This window comes from Lontra canadensis, unplaced genomic scaffold (assembly GCF_010015895.1).
Source record: "Lontra canadensis isolate GAN:19392208 unplaced genomic scaffold, GSC_riverotter_1.0 scaffold29, whole genome shotgun sequence".
Lineage (NCBI taxonomy): Eukaryota > Metazoa > Chordata > Mammalia > Carnivora > Mustelidae > Lontra > Lontra canadensis.
The window spans coordinates 5,786,542-5,799,449 of NW_022631023.1; the positions used below are offsets into that span (position 1 = coordinate 5,786,542).

At 39.3% G+C, this 12,908-nt stretch overlaps 1 protein-coding gene across 5 annotated transcripts in view; it reads left to right on the forward strand.

Moving 5' to 3' along the window:
• The window catches only part of LCA5L (lebercilin LCA5 like), a 38,503-nt gene that overhangs the window by 3,778 nt on the left and 21,817 nt on the right, over window positions 1-12,908 (forward strand). For 2 of the 5 annotated variants that reach the window (XM_032865308.1, XM_032865309.1), the window contains exon 2: window positions 5,650-5,774. The gene's annotated coding sequence lies outside the window, so the exon portion shown is untranslated. Of the gene's footprint in view, window positions 1-2,601; window positions 2,681-5,621; window positions 5,775-12,908 lie in introns of those variants that run through there. The other 3 variants (XM_032865306.1, XM_032865310.1, XM_032865307.1) reach the window with 2 other exon arrangements.

Consider the following 12,908-nt stretch of genomic DNA (forward strand, 5'->3'; position numbering starts at 1 on the left):
ATATATTTTTTGACTTGATATTTTTTCCTAGAATTTTATTCTAATAAATTGTACTAAAATACCCTACATTTTATATATGTGTATATATATATATATATATTTTTTTTTTTTTTAATCCGGTTAGCACTGAAAATTAGAAAGAAATGTGGCAGTGGCCAGGAGGGGGAGCTGAAATGCACACTTCTAGAAATTTAGCCCTAAACTCATTCAATTTTTGTGAGAGTCACGTGGTATGTTGCACTTGCCTCCACTTGGCAGAAGTAGAGAGGCACAGTTTCTCCTTTCTCATCCTCAAGGCAGTTCTTTGGAAAACTCAGTCTGGTGATGAATTCAAGGTTTTTGTTGAAAATAAGTAAAATATATCAAGTTGTTAAATGACCAAACCTACATCACATGGCTCTAACCACCCTAACATAGAACATGGCACATTTTCATATTATCAAATAAAACTTGAACTTTGATATATGTATATATAGGTATAGTTAATTCATGGATTTTTGTGCTGGACAGCCTTTAGAAGTTACTGGGCACAATTAACTAACTTCAGACGTTGAACAGTTTGAGGCCAAACAGTTTGCTGTGCTGGAAGAGCTGACACTAACTCACGCATCTGGCTACATGTGCCTTTTTTTTTTCCTTTTATAGCAAACTCCCTTTCCTCTTAAGCAGTATTCATTCTTTTTTTAAATTAACATATATTATTTGTTTTAGGGGTACAGGTCTGTGATTCATCAGTCTTAACAATTCATAGTACTTACCATAGCACATGCCCTCCAATGTCCATCAACCAGCCACCCCATCCCTCCCACACTCCCTTTGCCTCCAGCAACCCTCAGTTTGCTTCCTGAGATTAAGAGTCTCTTATGGTTTGTCTCCCTCTCTGGTTTCATCTTGTTTCATTTTTCCCTCTCTTCCCCTATGATCCTCTGTCTTGTTTCTCAAATTCCTCATGTCAGTGAGATCATATGATACTTGTCTTTCTCTGATTGACTTATTTTGCTTAGCATAATACCCTCTAGTTCCATCCACCTCACTGCAAATGACAAGATTTCATTTTTGATGGCTGTGTAATATTCGTGTGTGTGTGTGTGTTTGTGTGTGTGTGTGAGAGAGAGAGAGAGAGAGAGAGAGACACGTCTTTATCCATTCATCTGTTGATGGACATTTAGGCTCTTTTCATAGTGTGGTTATTGTGGACATTGCTGCTATAAACATTAGGGTGCACGCACCCCTTCAGATCACTACATTTGTGTCTTTAGGGTAAATACCCAGTAGTGCAATAAGCAGTGTTAATTCTTAAACTTCCCTTCTTCAATATTAGAATGACCAAATTTCTGAAGCAAAAAGTTAGAACACATAATCTTAAAAGTGGGTGTAATGCTTGAAATAGTGTTTTTGAAAGCCCTTAAGATAGGTATGATACTATTTTTATAAGCTACAGGAAGAGCTTTTCTATTCATTTAATACTCTGCTTAATTTTGTGTCAAAGTGTCTGTGTTAAAGAGGTTTGTTAAAAAGGGCTCAGACCTTCCTTTGTACTATAGGAAGACCCTCAACCTGGATCTGGCTGCTGATTTCTCATGACCTGACTGTGGCCATGTTCCTGGCAGGAAGACCACTAAAATGACCCTGTGCCCTTCTCAGGCATGGGGAGGTATGTGCTGTCTACCTGTCCCATCACAGGGGTATGAACCTTGATGACCAGGTCAGAGTGGTATCTGGCAGGTTTCTCTACAAGGTCACCATCTTTCCCTTTCTCTTTGATTAGTAGGATGCCAAATTCTTTTCCTTATCAATCTGACATTTACTGGCCTTTAACATCCATTGTTAAACATTGGCCTTTAACATCCAACTCCTGCCTATCTCAGTTATCTCTGTGACAGTTGTCAAGTTGTCGTCTCTATTCCCACCACTCCTTGTTCGCTTGTTAGTTGTCATCCTACCATAAGGAAGAGCTTTCTCTTCTTTCCTCATCCATTTAGTTATTCATTATATCAGGATGGACTCCCAGATTCCTACTTTATTTTAGTAGGTCGTCATCTTGTATCTTCATTTATTTTGATGCTCAAATTGTCCTATATTTGACCAGTGAGAACTTTGTTAAGCTGGCTTCTGTGTCCTTTGACACATATCAGCCTTCTCTTGGACTTCCCTTATAGGCCTGGAGTTACACATCCCTCCTAGGAACCTGATTCTTCTTAATGGAGAATGCTGTTTTAGTAGAGTTTGGTGCTCAGTGTGCTCATTGTTACTGGGGGACCATTGCTTTGAGGCCCTCAGGGAGCAGAGTTAGGAAAAATACATACACATGTACACATAGATCTATAACTGTTTCTGTCCGTGTGTATGTATTTTTAACCCACTATTCTTATTCAACTCAGGGGTGTAAGTTTTGTTTTTTTTTTTTTCCATGTAAGTAAAACTCTTGCAGGTGGAAATAAACTTGGCCTCCATAATTCTAAATATATTTCCTCAATTCACTTCTTTGCGCTGTGTAGTTAATTTCCCGACCTTGCCAGCTGGCTTTCAGCCTCTTTCCATGTCTTCTCCACCATCTCCCCCGACTCCCCTCCCCACCCCCATACATTTTTGCTTTCTCAGCCTCCAGGCCCACCTGCACCAAAGCCTCTGCACAAGGGTCAGCCCTCTTGCTTTTTCAAAATGTCCATCCTGAATGCTGGTGAGAGTCTGCTGTCTTCTCCAATTCGTTTTTCCAAAACCAGCAATCCCACCAATTCCAAAGAGTTGGTTATGTTTTTCCTGGATGTAACCTGGGCAAGCTTAGGCAAGAAGGTTTTGGGGAGCATTAAGTTACTTTCTGAAAACCTTTGAACTCCCCCTTCTCTCTGACTTTTTGAAATTTGTAATAGTGCATTTGATTTATATTCTAATAGCCTGCTCTTAGTCCCATTTTGGTTCATGATGTTTTTGCAGATAATCTGTATTAGTCTCCTATGTCTGCTGTAACAAACATAAACTGAGTGGCTTAAAACAACACAAATCTATTCTCTTACAGTTCTGGGGATCAGAAGTCTGAAATGAGTCTTATGGGGCCAAAATTAAGGTGTCAGCAGGGGTGGTTCCTTCTGGAGGCTCCAGCGGTGAATCCATTCCCTGGCCTTTTCCAGCTTCTAGAGAAGCCTGTAGGTGGCCTGCGACCCCTTCCTCTGTCTTCAAAGCCCGCAGCAAAGTGTTTTTTTTTTCTGACTCTGCTTCCTACATCATACTGCATCTTCTGACCAGCTCTTTCGGGGTCCCCACCCCCGTAGGCCCTTGTGTTTACATCAGGCCCACATGGGTAATCTCCCCACCTCAAGGCCCTTCATCTGATCACTGCAAAGTCCTTTTTACTATACAAAAAGTTCTGGCCACAAGGTCTAGGGATTCACAGGTTCTGGGGATTAGGACATCCTTAGGCTGGCCTAGTTGCCTTATTCAGCCCTACATGGTACCAAATGCAAGTCTTATATCTTAAAAACAGGATTTTAACTCCTTTCATGGCAGGTGATGGGCAACCTGCAGATACTGATTAGAAAATGAACATCTCAGGGCGCCTGGGTGGCGCAGTCAGTTAAGCGTCCAGCTCTTAGTTTCAGCTCAGGTCATGATCTCAGGGTCCTGGGATCAAGCCCCGTGTTGGACTCTGCTCTCTGCATGGAGTCTGCTCTTCTCCCTCTGCCTGAACCCTCCTCACTCTGTCTCTCTCTTTCTCTAAAATAAGTAAATCTCTATAAAGAAAAGAAATGAACATCTCTTAGGGTTTTTTACATACCGTACATGCAGAGATGCATCTCATTCTTTTATGTTTTACACTGTGCATTAGCAGTATTGTTATTAATCATAGTCATAATGATATATTATCCAACCCTTTAATTTTTGCCATTCTGATGAATCAAACTGGAATCTAATAGTTTTCATTGCATTTCATTAATTAATTGAACATCTTTTTATATATTCCTTGGGTGTCTGTGTTTCCATATTGTGCTTGTTCTGTAATGTGTTCATATACTTTTCCCATTTTACTAAGGCATTATTATTACACTTCTTTGTAAATTAAGGAAATTAGCTCTTTGTCATATGTCTTGAAAATAGTTTTCCCATTTTCTCATGTGCCTTCCAACTTTGATTTTGTTGTTGTTGTTGTTGTACAGAAGCTTTAAGGTTCTGTGCAGCTGCTTTTATTACATCCTTTGATGGTTTATTTGTTTCTAACATTTACATTTTCACTCCATCTGATACTTACTTTAGTGTAAGGAACGCAATAAGAATTTGCTTTTGGTTTGGTTTCCAGATGTCTGGCCTATCCCCCCCTCCCATCATTTATTAAATGTCCTCTTTTCTCCACCTTTATCTTACATTAGATTTCACTACATATGTGCTTCTGTCTCGGAACTCTATTCTGGCACATGGCTCTGTCTCTTCAAGCACTACAAACAGGCTGTTTTAGTATCTGCGCTTCGGTCTCTGCGTCTGACAGAGGTCATCCCTCCCAGTCATTCTTGTTCAAAATCCTTTGGACTCTCCCATATTTATTTTTCCATAAGAATGTAGTGTCATTTTGTCAAATTTCAAAAAAATTACTCTTGGCATTTTATGAGTATTTTGATTATGTAAATTAAAGTAGGGAGAATTTACAACTTTATCATCTGGGTCCTTATGTAAGAATACCATACGTCTTTCTACTTATATAAATCTTTTATTTCTTTCAGTGGTTTTAAAGTTTTCTCTATATTATTTGTATTAAACCTGTATCAGATACTTTCAGATTCTTAGCTGATACAGTAAGTAGGATATTTTTATCTATTTTCTGAGTCATTTTCATTTGCATACAGAAAAGATTGATTTTTATGTCCACTTAATAACTATAAAACTGTAGTTTTTATTGAATGCTCTTTATGTTACAGTGTTTTATAGGGTTGTGTAAATATACAATCATGCCATCTGCACATGATAATAATTTGCCATTTCTTTTCAAGTGTTTATTCCTCTTATTTCTTTCTCACATCTAATTTCATTGTCTAGCACCTCCAAAACAGTATTCACTAACAGAAGTAATAGTGGGCATCTTTATCTTAATCCTCTTAGCAACATCAGTTAATGTTTTACTATTAAGCATGAAGCTAGCTTTTAAGTTTGAGATGTATATTTGTTTATCATGTTGGGAAAGCATTTACTTAGGGTACTTAGGGCATCTTAAGTTGGGTCAGGAGTCATGAAAACTTTGTCAGGAGTAATAGATACGGAGATAGGAATTAAGCATAGAAGCAGCCTGACCATTAATTTATTTAATCAATGTTTATTGAACACCTACTATTTCCTGGGAACTCTTCTGGGCACTGAGCAGTAGACAAAACAGTCAAAAGGCTGCAGTCATGAAACACACAATTCAGTGGGGCAGTCAGGCAGGAGATAAGCTAAATAACTATAATATGTATTATATCATATGAGATGTGCTATAGGGAAAAATAAAGTGGGAAAGGAAACAGCAGTGTTGAAGTATACAGCAATCCATAAACAAATGAGTGTATATAAATTAATACTGATTAAAAATGTTTAACATTCTTCTATATAAATGTTCATTTGTGAGATCTTGACATTTTCCTTTCGTAATATTCTAGGTTTTTTAAAATATATTCTTTCCTTAAAAAGAGACCAAAACATGTCAAAAAATATTGCCCTGGAAACCTCATAAATACTACAGTGTGAAGAACCCTCAGCTCAGAACATATAGTTGATCTTCATACATCTTAGGAACGTTTGATAAAGGACAGCAGGTATGTACGTATTCATTTTAAAACATTTTAGCATATTTTTTGGTCTGCTTTTGTGAAAAAGCAGAATTGAAGGCAATGACACAAAAGTATAGTTTCAGAATGATTCAAATGTATATCTTGATCTTGAACATTCTTCTTTTTTTTTAAGATTTTATTTATTTATTTAACAGAGAGAAAAATCACAAGTAGGCAGAGAGGCAGGCAGAGAGAGAGAAGGAAGCAGGCTCCCTGCTGAGTGGAGAGCCTGATGCAGGGCTTGATCCCAGGACCCTGAGATCATGACCTGAGCTGAAGGCAGAGACTTAACCGACTGAGCCATCCAGGCGCCCCAAACATTCTTCTTTCTAATTCTGTACCTAAACAAACATGATATATGAATGTATTGTTCTGCTGGGCAGCCATCCCTTTTCGCAGTGCATTCCAGAAAAGCATATCATCAGCTGGATTACAGTTTTTCAATTTAAATGGTGTTTTTAATTGTGGGTTTTATTCATGAGTCATAACAACAAAGAAACCACTGTAAGCCCTGTTATGATAGAAACAGTGCAATTATGCTTCAACGGTAATCAAACAGACACTTTATACTGTAAACACTAGTCAGTGTTCAAAATATAAATGTTGCCAGAATCTGAACTATACAACACCATAAACTGGTATATCAAAAACTAGTCTCACTCTATAGTAAGCACTAATAACATAATTACTAGCTACTTATTTTTAAAATCTTGAAGGCAGAGGTCTGCTTTCTTCATAACGCCAGTGCCTGGTAGATACTAAATAAATGTTCTTTGAGGTGCCTGGGTGGCTCAGTTGGTTAAGCAGCTGCCTTCGGCTCACATCGTGATCCCAGGGTCCTGGAATTGAGCCCCACCTCAGTGTCCCTGCTCAGCAGGGAGTCTGCTTCTCCCTCTCCCTCTGCCCCTCCCCCTGCTCATGTTTTCTCTCTTTCTCTCCTCTCTCCAATAAATAAAATTGGAAGGAAGGAGGGAGGGAAAAGGAAAGAAAGAGGGCGGGAGGGCAGGACATCTGAGTCACACTCAAGGGGAGGGGATTACACAAGGACATGAATATCAGGAAGTGGGAATCAGTGGGAGCCATCTTAGAAACTACCGTCCACACTGAGTACATTCCAAAGACAGCCTCAGAATGGTATGTGATGACCCCTTATTCATCACTGGAGGCACTGGAATGCTCCAGTACTCCCTAGGGTGGAAAAGTAACAATGTGGAAGAATCACCTGATGGTTTCCCCCCTGAATGAATGTCCACAGTCAGGTGATCATTATCATGACAACAGGAAGGGTCCTGATAACCAGTGAAGTGGACTTCCGGTCTTCCAGATGTGCCTGACCACCTTTTCCTAAGCCAATACCGTACCAACGGAATCTAACGAGCTTGAAGTGATTCTTAAGAGAAGGATTCAGGAATAGAACTGGTTTGGGAAATTAAAGCACAACTTCTTTGTTCTAACATATAGTTCCTGCTTGTACTGTACAAGGCAGATGTCCACTGCCTGAGCCTGGGTGGAAAAAGGGTTTCCAGGTAGATATTCCCTAGGCTTTCAGCAGGAGCCCCAAATGGACTTCTCTCATTCCCTGATTTTGCTTCTCCCCTTTATCTCTTCCCCCTCTCTCTCCTGATAACTTCTCCCTTCCCATTTTTCCCCTCAAGATGTGCCTTACTTCCCTAGATAAATAATGAACAGAAGGGAACTTCCTCAGTCTGGTAAAGGAAAACCTACAGTAACATCACACTTAATGGTGAAATATGGGACACTTTCCTTCTCAGATCCAAAACAAGACAAGGACATCAACTCTTACCAACACTTGTAACCAACATTTTACTGGAGATTCTGGCCAACTAATCAGGCAAGAAAAAGAAATAAAAGGATCCATGTTAGGAAAGGAGAATTCAACTCTATTTACAGAAAACGTCATTATCTGTGATAGAATCTATAAAAAAAAAAAAAAGCTACTAGAGGGGCGACTGGGTGGCTCAGTGGGTTAAAGCCTCTGCCTTCAGCTCAGGTCATGACCCCAGTGTCCTGGGATCGAGCCCCACATCGGGCTCTCTGCTCAGCGGGGAGCCTGCTTCCTCTTCTCTCTCTCTGCCTGCCTCTCTGCCTACTTGTGATCTCTGTCTGTCAAATAAATAAATAAAATCTTTAAAAAAAAAAAAGCTACTAGAACCAATAAAAAAGGTTACACGATGCAACATCAATATGCAAATATCAATTGTATTTCTGTGTACTAGCAGCAAATAATTGGAAATTGAAATTAAAAGATAATACTACTTAACAATACCAGTATAATAGCAGCTATCATCCAAAATATGAAATATTGGGGCACCTGGGTGGCTCGGTTGGTTAAGCCTCTGCCTTCAGCTCACGTTATGATCTCAAGGTCCTGAGATTGAGCCCCACAAGGGGCTCCCCATTCAGTGGGTGTCTGCTTCTCCTCCCCACTCATGCTTGCTCTCTCTCTCTCAAATAAGTAAATAAAAATCTTTTTAAAAATATGAAATATTTAGGGATAAATCTGAAAAAAAAGATGTAAGAGATCTATGTACCAAAAACAACAAAACATTGCTGAGAGGAACCAAAGATGGCCTAATAAGCCAGAGGTATGGCTTGACCATGGATAGAAGACTCAATTTTGTCAAGTTATTTGTTCTCTGTGAATTTATCTATCAACATGATCCCAGTGGCAATCCCATTTGACAATCCCAATTGACAAGCTGATTCTAACATCCCCATGGAAACTCAGAGGACCTGAATAAAATAGCCAGACAACTTGGAGAACAAAGGACAGAGTTGGAGGACAAATGCTCTCACATTTCAAGATTAATTATAAAGCTGCAGCAACCAGAACAGTGTTGTATTGGTGTAAAGGAGCAGAGCAGAAGAGAGAGCACAGAAATAGACCCTTGTACAGACATCTCAGTTATAAAGATGCAGACGCAGTTCAGTGGGAAAGGGCTGGTCTTTTCAAGAAATGGTGCTAGAACAATTGATATCCTTATTTAAAAAATATGAACTTTCATCAATTTCTGATCCATCATAATTAACTCAAGATGGATCAAAGTAAAGCAAAACTATAAAATTTCTGGGAGAAAATCTTTGTGCCCTCCAGTTATGTAAAAATTTCTTAGCTGTAACACCAGAAGGATCATTCATGAAAGAACAAATTGGCAATTGGGCTTCATCAAAATTAAAAACATCTTCAGAAACTTTTAAGGGAATGAAAACACAAGCCACAGTTTGAGAGAAAGTATTTGCAAATGTACATCTAATAAAAGACTTAATGATCAGATTATAAAAGAGCTCCGAAAAGTCAACCGTAAAAAAACAAGCAACACAATCGAAAAACAGACAAAAGATTTGAACAGACATTCCATCCATCCCTGAAAAAAGGAAGATATTAGGATGGGAAATAAGCTCATGAAAAGATGTTCAATATTATTAGTCACTTGGGAAATGAAAATGAAAATCACATGGGATATCACTAAACAGACCTATTAGGTTTTTAAAATGAGTGACCATATCAAGTGTCAGCAGCGATGTGGAACAGCGGGAATTCTGACACTGCTGATGGGAATGCAAAATGGTACAGCCTCTTTGGAAAACAGTTTGGCAGTTTCTTAAGAAGTTAAACGTACACCTACCATATGCTCCAGTCATTCCATTCTGGGTGTTCACCTCAAAGGAAAGAAATCCTATGTCCATATGTAAGACTTGTGTATCAATGTTCATAGCAATTTTATTTGTAATAGGCAAACAATGAAGAGAGCAGAAAGGTCCATCATCAGGTGATGAGCAAACAAATTGTGGTATAAGTCACACAATCGGATAGTACTCAGCACTTAAAAAAAAAGAATCAACTCTTGATATACCTAGTAACTTGGATGAATCTCAAAATAATGATGCCAAGTTAAAGAATGCAAACCAAATAGAAGTGCAGACTGTATGATTCCATTCATATAAAACTGTGGGAAATGCAAACATAAGGGGACAAAATATAGTCAGTGGTTGTCTGAGGTAAAGGTGGGGAGCAGGGAGCATCAGGGGAGAGGAATGACACGGGGGCCGAGGGAAACTTCTGGAGACAGTGGACGTGTCGACTCTTTGGATGTTGGTGTTCATCTCCCAAGTATATGCGCGTGTCTATAACGATCAAATAGGACACTTCAAATATGTGCAGTTTATCACATGTCATTTGCATACTGTATTTCTATATATGCAATAAAAGAGGTTTAAAAAATTGTATGCAAATGGCTTATGATTTAGTTTTCTGATGAAGTATGTGCTGTCAGTATGGCAACTATGTTGACCCACTGGATGCATTAAAAATTATCATTTAAATGTTGGTGAATCACCTAATAAACTCATTCAGGTGCTGGTACCATTGCTACTGAAATGCTTAATATGAAACCATCTGGTCCCCATTTTTCTTATGATGTGTTTTTGTCTAAGACTACTATTAATACTAAGAACCGTTATCTTTCTATTTATTATGGCAGAAGGAAGTACATAAGTTTACCTAAAAGCTGATATTAATAACACTGAAATTAATAAGTCCTAGTAAATTCCACATTGTGGCTTCACTAGGTTGGAAACACTCTGTCTCAAAAGAACATAGCACTATGTAAAGCATTTATGACAACTTTTAAGTTTAGTAAATTCTAAAACATCTTACAGATATGGATTGAAATCATAGTTTGTGTTTACATCAGGCCCACGTAGGTAATCTCCTGACCTCAGGGCCCTTCACCTTATCAATGCAAAGTCCCTCTTACTACATAAAGTATTTGTGTCCTTTTAATTATGAGGAAGTATAGATCAATGAACCCAGTAATTAATCCAAAGTTACTTAATGTTTTTTATCAGAGAAATAGATTAGGTTATAATAGTGACCAATAGTAGACTGACTGTGCCTCATACCATGTACTATAGGAATGTATTAAAGGGGCACCTGGGTGGCTCAGTTGGTTAGGCATCTGCCTTCAGCTCAGATCATGGTCCTGGGGTCCTGGGATCGAGCCCTGTGTCGGGTTCCCTTCTCCTCGGGGAGCCTGCTTCTCCCTTTCCCTCTGCCTCTGCCTGCCACACCCCCTGCTTATGTGCTCACTTGCTCTCTCTCTCTGTCAAATAAATAATCTTTAAAAGAAAACTGACAGTACATCCACTAGATAATTGGTGACAATAAAGAATTTTCTATCCACCCATCCCACACACACACAAAAAGATTTCTCTATAATAAGACCACATTTTGCATCCCATGAAAACTATACCTATTGCATTAATGAGCAGGAAATATTAATAGACAATTTTGCTAATATGGCATCTTCTCATTGGGACATTTTTAATTGTATGAGATTATTTTTTCAAGCGTGTTAAAGGAGCTACAATTTAGTCTCCAAGCCATAGAGACCTTGCAAAATAGAGACTCACAGGCGATTCTGCGCAGTGGGACAATTCAGCCCTTAACAGAGGCTTATGGTTCTTTCAGTTGTAAATGAGGAGGGCAGTAATTCTTCAGATGCACCTTCTTTTTTACAGCTAAACGTATAAAGCCTTCCATTAGAGTACATTTTAATCTGGTAGAATTGTTTTAAGAGTGAGGTGGTTTAGCGTTATTAAGGCTTATTTGGCTCCAGTGGATTTCCATTAGAATTTTTTCCTTTTTTTTCCCTGTGATATCAGTGTTTATTAAACAGAGAGACCAGGATGGCTAGCTCTCTGCTACATGAGACATGGGGCATCAAAACTCATTTTAGCCCTCTGGAAGCATGTGATTCAGAGGGACTATATTTTTTTTTTAAATGTAGATGGAGTATAAGCACATCGTCAAACCTCAACATTCTAATCCAAAAATGGAAAAAAATATTCCAGCATCCTAACCTTCCATTCATCATCTCCCTGTTCCTGTCATGTCAGATTCTAAGTGAGTTGCACTGATTAATCTGAAAGATTACGGGATGAGTGATAATTTTCAATAAAGTCTCAGATTTGGGACTCAACACTATAGGTAAAACAGGAAAAGCTGAATAGCGAGTTTTTCCCATAGGCCTGTCACAGGGTTTGAAATAATGGAACATTTTAAGGTTACAGTGATACATAAGTTGGGTGAAATGATGTCCATTTGGGGTCACGTAGCATGGCGTAAGTGAAAAAACTTTCAAGGCCTACAGACCTGGATTCAAAACTCCGTTCTCCCAACTCTAGCTTTGTGACCTTGGACAGGTTATTTCTGAGCCTCAGTGCACTCATCTGTAAGACAGGGTTACTAGTACCCATCACACAGGACTGTCCTCATGATGAAGTAATCTACCGTATGTGAGCTCTTACCTCTGTGCTGGCACAGAGCCTACCGCGGGGATGGCGGTGATCATTATTCAAGCATTTCCAAGTACGGATCGTGCGGCGGCACTCTGCTGGGCCTGAAGTTACACCAGAAACAAGACCGCCTCTGTCTTCGGGGAGCTTTCAGTCAAACGGCATTAGTCAAGCAATTGTTCCCAGCAAAATAGTCGATGGGGAAATAGACTGACTCGTGTTTGCATCTCTCACATAAAGACACAGGCAGTGCGCTGGAGAGTCCCAGCATTTGTCCCAGAATTACTTGTCCAAGAGGGAACTAGTATTCGTTGATTGCAAACTACGTGACAGGTACCGTGATGGGTATTTACAAACACTGTCTCATTTCTCCCTATAATAACCCCATGGAATCAGTGCTGTTATCACGTTGTGTAGATGGCCAAGGTCACTTAACTAATTGACAGACTCAGGTTTGAACCCACGCTGGTATTCCTTCATATTGTCACCTTCGATTGTCACACTCCCACTCCTGTAGCTATTGAACAATTTGTGACTGTAAATGAAACACAGTCTTGAATTAAGCCTGTATCCTATGATACTGGGATGGCTTTCTCAGAGGTGTGTTACAAGGAAGGAGGAGGGAATTTTTATAAGGCTTTAGAAGGGGAAGTCAGCCAAGAACAACTGGTCAAAAATTCTTCTCACAGATCAGCTTCTCGCAGTGATGTGGATTTATCAGGATGGATGGGGGGAGGAAGTTTGGAGCTAAAGTCATGAGCAAGGAGGGGTGAGGAAGAACTCCTCCCAGGGACAAGGACA